The sequence below is a fragment of the Anolis sagrei genome, chromosome 6 (assembly GCF_037176765.1).
Source record: "Anolis sagrei isolate rAnoSag1 chromosome 6, rAnoSag1.mat, whole genome shotgun sequence".
NCBI lineage: Eukaryota > Metazoa > Chordata > Lepidosauria > Squamata > Dactyloidae > Anolis > Anolis sagrei.
In genome coordinates, this window is record NC_090026.1 from 12,769,432 (window position 1) to 12,779,448 (window position 10,017).

Here is a 10,017-nt window from a genome sequence, read left to right on the forward strand (position 1 = left end):
GGATGGGAAAACATCAAAACATCCAGGCAACGTCCCCTGGGCAACATCCTAGGAGACAGCCAGTTCTCTCACACCAGAAGCGTCTTGCAGTTTCTTAAGTCGCTCCTCACAAATGCCATGGATTCATCAGAACTATAGTTTTGCAAGATCTTTAGCCTTCTTTGCTTAAGGCTGCTGGTGCCTCACCAAACTACAACTCTTAGGATTCCATAGCATTGAGCCATGGTAGTTAAGAGTGGTATCCAACTGCATTAATCCTACAGTGTAGGTGCACCTCCTGCTTCTCCTGCTCTTCTCTTTGTTGCTGTGTCAGTTCTAGATAGTTTTCCCCTAAATTTGTATTTGGCCTCTGGGGTCACTTATCATCTCTTCCTATCTACTACCCTAATCCCTTGCCTCTATATTTAGTTCCATGCGCATCTCCCTCGAGGCTCATTGTTCATACCTCAAGAGAGAAATATGGTAACTAGAATTGCAACACTGCAAGTTCTTTGTAGGCACAGGCCTCAGGCAAGTGATGAAGAGCAAAAATATGTTGTCTAGGTTTGTACCGAGAACTGGCTTGGCATAGTGGTTGGAGCATAGGATGACCTTCCAGTGGACCATACAGAAACCCCTGTGATAGAGTCGCTTTGAGGTCACAATACATTGGAAACAATTTGAAGGCACGCTATACTAGACTGGTTGGTTTGAGACCTTGTGTTTATTGACATCAGTGGTTCCGAACCTTTTTTTGACCAGAGATTAATTGACCAGGGACCACTTGAACAGGGACCATGTTGATCCGGGTCCAAAAAGGTTACGAATCAGTTTTTGGTTAAGTTTAGATTCTGTTCAGTTAGTTGGGCCTCCATTTGTTTATCTGGGGTGCAGATTCTGAAAATTGCATTGGATAGACCACATCAGCTCTAGTCTCTGATACCGAACATATATCATCCAGTAGTCACCATGTGCTCACCCACAGAAAACCATATTGAATAATCTAGAGCTGATGTGGTAGTAGTACTCTTTTGTGGGTAGTCAGGATCTCCCCTCCTGACATCCCAGTCACTCTCGTTGCCATGTGGTTTCGAGGCAACAGTGTAGTAATGGTGAGGCCGCGGACCGTATTTTCGTTCTCACAGACCACTGGTCGTCCACGGACCACAGGTTGGGAATCACTGATCTACATACTTCACAGTTGTAGCTATTTTATATCATTTTAACTTTCATGGATACATTGTATGTAATTCTAGGAGTTGTAGTTTTTCAAGGTCCTTGGCATTCTATGCAAGAGAGTGCTAGTGCGATAGTTCATTATTTAAGTGCATCACCAGTTCTAGAAAGCATAACCAAAGGTAGGGAGAATGATAAAAGACATATATCTGGAAAAAAGTTCTTTTATTTCTTCTCCCTCCTTCTTCACTTGATTTTTAAAGGGGCCCACGTTTCTAGTCCTCAAGGTTTAACTGAAACTGATTAACAAATTGCTCCTCTCCGTTTGATGGCAAATGCTGCCTCACTCCAAATGTTGAAATAAGATTTAACTACCAGTTCAGTTTGCATCTCTATGAGCAATGGATGGGTGAATAGGAGGAATCACATTTGTATTTGTCTCAGGCGGCAAAATGTCTTGAGATGGTCCTTGCTGAAAGGGTTTTGTTAACTATTGGATGAGCAATGTGTTGTCAAAGGCTTTTGGCCCTCTTGGATGAGAATCTCCTTTCTGTTTCAACCTGCCCTGGTTATAGCCAGCTCAAAATGCTTCCTATTGAGGTTGGCAATGAATATTTTTGGAATGTTAGAACTCCCAGAATTGGCAACTGATTTCAGGAGTTATAGTCCAAATATCTAAAAGAGCTCAAATTTGAGAAAATGGCTTTTGAGGCTATTACTCTCAGAATCTGTCAGTCCAAAAAGTAGCATTCCCCGGCTCTGAAAACAGCCATTGAGATCACAGCAGAGACAAATGTCACATAGCAGAATAAGCACAGAGCACTGTTTCTTAACCTTGCTAATACTATGACCCATTAATACAGTTCGCCATGTTGTGGTGACCCCCCAAAAATAAAATTATTTTCATTGCTACTTCATAATTGTAATTTTATTACTGTTATCAAACGTAATATAAATATCTGATATGCAGGATGTATTTAAATTTACTGGACCAAATTTGGCACAAATTCCTGATACGCCCAAATTTGAATACTGTTGGGGTTGGAGGGGATTGATTTTGTCATTTGGGAGTTGTAGTTGCTGGGATTTATAGTTCACCTACAATCAAAGAGCATTGTGAACCCCACCAGTGATAGAATTGGGCCGAACTTCTCACACGGAACCCCATGCCTTGAAGGGACTGGTTGGCACGAGCCTCCCTCCAGCTTCGCACGCTCTCCCTTGCCTGCACACAGGGGTGACTCAACCCATTACGCAAAGTAAGCATTTGCAGTATAGTTGATTTTGCCCAGGGGCGCTCTTGAGGTGCTCTTGGGGAAAAATAGACCTTGACATATGCGAGTTGTAGTTACTAGGATGTATAGTTCACCTACAATCAAAGAGCATTCTGAACTCCACCAATGATGGAATTGAACCAAATATGGCACACAGAACTCCCACAACGAACAGAAAATATATATCAGTGATTGGTTTTTTTTGGGGGGGGGGGGGGGGCACCAAAATACTGTTTGCTTACCATTGAAAATTACCTAGGGTCGCCTCTGCCTGCACACATGCACACTATGCTGCCATGCGCCAAGCACTCCTGCTCTCCCCTTGCCGCTTGGAGTCTCAGAAACAGCCCTGCCCTTGGCTTAGAGGCTGGCCAATCACAAAAGAGGAGGGCTTTTGCTGGGAGGATTTCCAAAAAGGAAAAGAAGGACAGGCGGAGAGATCTGCAGCCTTCTCTGCCAAAGGGGTTCCTAAGACCATCAGGAATATATGTTTTCTGATGGTCCTTGCCGACCCCTCTGAAACCCCCTTGTAATCCCCCCAGTGGTCCCGAACCCCAAGTTGAGAAACACTGGCATAGAGGAAATATCTATGCTATATAAAATATACTATATATGCGGTGCATGCCATATGCAGAGGAACATAGTGCCAGCAAAGTGCTACCTCCCTGCCAAATAGCAATGTTGCTTAATTCATGTAATAAATACAAAATACCTATTCATAAGCTCAAAAATGCAACACTGTTGTATGAGCAGTTTAGCTTCTGCCACTGTTAGAAAAAGATTCATTGCACCATGGTGTATAATTTGTCCTATACAGATAGGGCAACTTGCCCATATGTATGTCACCAACAGGATGACGGCCACAGGCTTTTTCACACTCTAATCTCTTTGTCTTGGCTGGCTTCCTCAGACCAGCCATTCTCTAGGGCAACATTATTGGCACAGCCAGAGAAGGGGAATCCCAGCCAACATCTTTTCCGTCTCTCCAGGGTTCGTATTTTCCCTCGCCCGTTCCGGCACTCACACGGAACCAAGCAAAGCCCATCCTGATAAGACACCTTCCCTTACTCATCTAACCACACCTTCCCTGAGCCCTGATGGAAACAAGATATGAGAGGATTGAATTTTGGAGTGCCATCTACACTGTAGGATTAATGCAGTTTGACACCATTTTAACTGCTTTGGCTCAATGCCATGGAATCGTGAGATTTGGACTTTGGAGAGGTGCCAGCTCTTTCTGGCAGGAAAGACTAAAAGACTTGTAAAACTAGAAATTCCAGGATCCCACAGCATTGAACCGTGGCAGTTAAAGCGGCTGAGGGGTAAAAGGAAAGGTCCTGAGGCTGTTAGGAATTGTGGGAATTGAAGTCCAAAACACCTGGAGCACCCAAGTTTCCCATGCCGGGTGTAGATGCATCCTCAGACAATAGCAAACATCTCCTATTTTGTGTGTTCGTCCTTAATAACTTTTGCCAACCTGCCCATGCGTAGTAACCATATTCCCCAAGGAAGTGACTTTCCCATCAATTGCTTTCTTAGATTTGACCTATGGTTCCATAATTCCATAGCAGTGAGCCATGGCAGTCTAACCGGTGCCAAATTGCATAATTATATACACCCTCTGTCCACCACCAATAGTTGAACCATGGAAACTAGAAACTCCAGGCCAGACGTCGGCAACCCTTCTCCCACCTCATTTCAGTAGAAACACCACCTCCCCAATACTCTTATTCTGCCCTCTTACCTCTTCCAATCTGGCTTGAAATTTTATTCCACTGGGAACGCTGGAAAACTCCCAGTTTGATGGCCTCACTTGCTTCTAGCCCCCTTCTCCACCTTCTCCCACAACAGCATTCCTTCTCTTTTAGTCTTGCTGTGACTGTCCTTGATTCATCTTCGCTAGACAACACAAAATGCATGTTCCAGCAAGCGAGGACTAGGAAGCAGGGGCAAGGTTTTTGCATATCTATCTATCCTCTCCACGAGCCTGCCTTTGCCCCTAAACGTAGGAAGAGGCTGTAGGACAAAGGAGGCTGGAAGATCTGCCAAGCCTGTTTGGCCAGTTACAACCATGATAGACATGGCTGTAACTGGATGGTTCCTACGCAGAGGACAACCTCCCCTCCCCAAAGTCACAAAATGAGTCATTAATGAAGAAGAATACACAATGAAAGTATGGTTGCAGCAGAGAGGAGGAAGAGGATTCTGCTCCTTCCTCTCTTCCACTCCCAAATCGTGTTGCTTTCTGTGTTGTCGAAGGATTCATGGCCAGAAACACTGGGTGGCTGTGAGTTTTCTGGGTTGTATGGCCATGCTCCAGAACCATTCTCTCCTGACGTTTCGCCCACATCTATGGCAGACATCCTCAGAGGTTGTGACATAGATTTGGGTGAAACAACAAGAGAGAACGGTTCTGGAACATAGTCAAACAGCCTAGAAAACTCACAGCAACCCAATTTGCTTTTTGCTGCTTCAGGGCACAGAGCAATGGACTCACCTTGCAAGAAAATAGATCCCCCCTAAACCATGTTTCTAAACCTTCCAGATGCAGCGACCCCCTTAATACAGTTGCTCATGTTGTGGTGACCCCCAACCATTAAATTGTTTTCATTAGTACTTCATAACTTTAATTTTGTTACTGTTATGGATCGTTAATGTAAATATCTGATATACAGGATGTATTTTCATTCACTGGACCAAATTTGGCACAAATACCCAATATACCTAAATATGAATACTGGTGGGGTTGGGCATGGGTTGATTTTGTCATTTGGGAGTTATGGTTGCTTGGATTTATAGTTAACCTACAATCAAAGAGCACTCTGAACTCCACCAACGATGAAATTGAACCAAACTTGGCACCCAGTATGACCATGACCAACAGAAAATACTGGAAGGGTTTGGTGGGCATTGACCTTGAGTTTTGGAGTTGTAGTTCACCTATATCCAGAGAGCATTGTGTAATCAAACAATGATGGATCTGGACCAAACTTGGCATGAATACTCAATATGCCCAAATGTGAACACTGGTGGAGTTTGGGCAAAATAAACCTTGATATTTAGGAGTTTTAGTTGCTGGGATTTATAGTTCACCTACAATCAAAGAGCATTCTGAACTTTCCACACAGAACCCCCATGCCTTGAAGGGACTCACTGGCACAAGCCTCCCTCCAGCCTCGCATGCTTTCCCTCATCCGTACATGCGCACCACGCTGCTCTCCCCTCCCCACTTGGAGTATCTGAAATAGCCCTTCCCTTGTCTGAGAGGCCAGCCAATCACAGCAGAGGAGAGCTTTTGGTGGGTGGATTCACCATCTGTTTCCAAAAAGGAAAAGAAAAGCAGGTGGAGAGATCTACAACCTTTTCTGCCAAAGGGGTTCCTAAGACCATCAGAAATATATCCTAAGATCATCAGAAATATATATACGAGAGACAGGGCCTTCTCAGTAATTGCCCCTCGGCTATGGAACTCCCTTCCAAATGAGATCAGGTCAGCCCCCTCCCTCTTGTCCTTTAGAAGGATGATAAAAACATGGCTATGGGACCGAGCCTTTGGGACTGTGCAATGAGGAAGCGAAAGGAACCCTTAGTATGCCAACCAAATTCAATATGGTTGTTGAGACAGTTTTAACTAGTGGATTTTAATGTCGAGATGTGTGATTTTAGGGCTTTTGTATGTGTATGGTATATGTTTCGGCATTAAATGTTTGCCCTGAGTTCCCTTCGGGGTGAGAAGGGCAGAATATAAATGCTTTAAATAAAATAAATAAAATAAATATGTTTTCTGATGCTCTCTGGTGACACCTCTGAAATCTCCTCGCAACCTCCCCCCAGGTGTCCCGACCCCCAGGTTCAGAAACGCTGTCCTAAACGTTATGAAAAACTTCCTGATGGTAATAACTGTTTGTGGAATATACTGCTTCAAAATGTGGTGGAGTCTCCTTCTCTGGAGGTTTTTTAAGCAGAGGCTGGGTGGCCATCCATCCATTGGGAGTGTTTTGTGGCTTGACAGGCAGTTTGGAACTAGATGGAACTTGGGTCTATTTCACTTTAATGATTCTAGGTGTCCTGGTTTTCACCTGCGAAACATTAGGAGGTTGGCAACAATTAGCCGATGAAGGCTCACTGGCAGTGATTGGTGATAGTTGCCAGCCAGCAAAAGGCAGTTCATTAGCGAGGCTCATTAGCCCATGGAAGGGCAAGCAAGAGGAACTCTCTGGGGTCCCTGTGTGGGCAGAGAGGAAGCAAATTAGCAATGAAGAAGAGCAAGAGATTGATGGGGAACCAGGAGTGTGGGTGGACAGAAGGGGTGAAGGAGGCAAGGGGGTGTCCAACACAGCAACTTCATGCTCTTCTCAGCCCACCCTTCCTCATTAACCATGCCTTGTTTACATTTATTCATCAGAGGAGGTATGTCTGTTCCTAATCAGTACCTGATATATTAGCGGGCAAGTGGTGCATCTACGTTGCCATCCAGACGGTTTCCTTGGCAAAGGGGGAGTTCTTAAGAGCAGGCACGAGCAAACGTGGTCCCTCGAGATGTTTTGGACTTCAACTCCCACCATTCCTAACAGCCTCAGCCACTTAAGCGGATGAGGGGGGAAAGGAAAGGGCCTGAGGCTGTTAGGAATGGTGGGAGTTGAAGTCCAAAACACCTGGAGGACCCAAGTTTGCCCATAACTGCTTTAGAGTCAGAGTCCAGTGCTCAAACCAGTATCTCAGAATTCAGTGAAAGATGAAATAACAGTAAAAGTGGAATCATAGTGCTATAATTGTGCAGTGTGGATGGTTTCAGAATTCCAGGGTGGAAGTTGGATTTTATCCTTTGGATCAGTGTTTCTCAACCTGGAAGTCTAGACACCTGGGTGGGTCACGAGGGGGGTGTCAGAAGGGTTACCAAAGACCACTAGAAAACACTGTATTTTCTGTTGGTCATGGGGTTCTGTGTGGGAAGTTTGACCCAATTCTCTCGTTGTGGGGATTCGGAATGCTCTTTGATTGTAGGTGAACTATACATCCCAGCAACTACAAATGTCAAGATCTATTTTCCACAAACTCCACCAGTGTTCACATCTGGGCATATTGAGTATTTGTGCCAAGTTTGGTCCAGATCCATCATTGTTTGACTCCACAGTGCTCTCTGGATGTATGTAAACTAGAACTCCAAAAGCCAAGTCAATGTCCACCAAACCCTTCCAGTATTTCCTGTTGGTCATGGGAATTCTGTGTGCCAAGATTGGTTCAATTCCATCATTGGTGGAGTTCAGAATGCTCTTTGATTGCAGGTTAACTATAAATTCCAGCAACTACAACTCCCAATTGACAAAATCAATCCCCCCCCCCCAACCCCACCAGTATTCAAATTTTGGTGTATTGGGTATTGGTGCCAAATTTGGCCCAGTGAATAAAAATGCATCCTGCATATCAGATATTTACATTGTGATTCATGACAGTAGCAAAATTACAGTTATGAAGTAGCAATGAAAATAATTTAGTGGTTGGGGGTCACCACAACATGAGGAACTGTATTAAGGGGCTGCGGCATTAGGAAGGTTGAGAAACACTGGTTTGGATTATTTTAGAGTGAATCTGCACTGTTGAGTTAATGCAATTTGACACCACTTTAACTGCCATGGCTCAATGCTATGGGATTATAGGAGTTCGGTTTTTAGCCTCCTCTGCCAAAGAGCACTGGAGCCTTACAAAACTACAACTCCCGGGACTCTGTGGCATCTAGTTGTAAGAAAAACCTGAGATAAACTGCCATAAGTCTGAAATGACTTGAAGACACAAATGTGATTTGTGAAGAAGCTGGGATGGAAATGCAAGGGAGGGAGAAAAAGCTTCTTGTCAGTTTCGCTCAGCTTCAGAACGATTCCGTAAAAGGAGATGAAATTGACACGCGGCTTAATAAATCTTGATAAATCTAATCTTCATGAAAGCCATCCATCCGGAACCTGGGTCTTGACTGCCTCATTCTAATCACTGGAGGATTATTTCCCTGTGCATAAGGTCACTCTTTCACATTGTGCTTGTAAATTAATGAGGATGCATTGCAATGCTTACTGAACTGAATTCCCCTGGCAGAAAACAGAAATGGAATCACAGAGTTGGAAGAGACCCCAAGGGTCATTCAGTCCAACTCCATTCCGCCAAGCAGGAATAATAATAATGATAATAATAATAATAATAATAATAATAATGCCAGTGATACAGCTTAATGGTGTAACATTAGAAAATGTTGATCATTTCCGCTACCTTGGCAGCCACCTCTCCACCAAAGTCAACATAGACACCAAAATACAACACCGCCTGAGCTCTGCGAGCGAATTTTTCCGAATGCAGTGTTTGAGGACCAGGACATCCGTAGGGATACCAAGGTGCTTGTCTATAAAGCTATTGTTCTCCCAACCCTGCTATACGCCTGTGAGACATGGACTGTCTACAGACGTCACATGCAACTCCTGGAACGATTCCATCAGCGCTGCCTCCGGAAAATCCTGCAAATCTCCTGGGAAGACAGGCGGACAAACGTCAGCATGCTGGAAGAAGCAAAGACCACCAGCATTGAAGCGATGGTCCTCCGCCATCAACTCCCCTGGACCGGCCATGTTGTCCGGATGCCCGACCACCGTCTCCCAAAGCAGTTGCTCTACTCCGAACTCAAGAATGGAAAACAGAATGTTGGTGGACAGGAAAAGAGATTTAAAGATGGGCTCAAAGCCAACCTTAAAAACTCTGGCATAGACACTGAGAACTGGGAAGCCCTGGCCCTTGACCGCTCCAGCTGGAGGTCAGCTGTGACCAGCAGTGCTGCAGAATTTGAAGAGGCACGAATGGAGGGCGAAAGGGAGCGCGTCAAGCCAACTCCGACCGAGACCGCCTTCCACCTGGAAACCAATGCCCTCACTGCAGAAGAAGATGCAGAGCAAGAATAGGGCTCCACAGCCACATACGGACCCACAAGAACACTGGAAGACAATCATCCTCGGAAAGCGAGAGTTCGCCTAAGTAAATAATAATAATAATAATAATAATAATAATAATAATAATAATAGGCACACTGGGTGCAGTGCCTAAAGACCTTGACCAACACTTAAAAACAATCAGCGCTGACAAAATTATTGTCTGTTTGCTGCAAAAGGCCAGCCTACTTGGATCTGCATGCATTATTCGCCGATACGTCACACAGTCCTAGACACTTGGGAAGTGTCCAATATGTGATCAAATACAACACCCAGCATTGTGATCTTGCTTATTATGTATCTAATAATAATAATAATAATAATAATAATAATAATAATAATAACAACAACAACTTTATTTTTGTACCCCACCTCCATCTCTCCGAAGGGACTCAAGGCGACTTGGACATGGCACAAAGTGCCTAAAACAACACATTAAATTAAATAAACACACAATACAATACAAGATAAACCAGTAGAATATAAAACAACAATTTGAACTAAAACACCGTCCAATAAACTATAGTGTTGACTGTTGTAAAAAAATTGCCAAATGTAAAGAAGAAGAAGGGAAAGGGATAGTGCAAGTTGTAGCTAAGGAACAAAGGCATGGATGGTGTGAA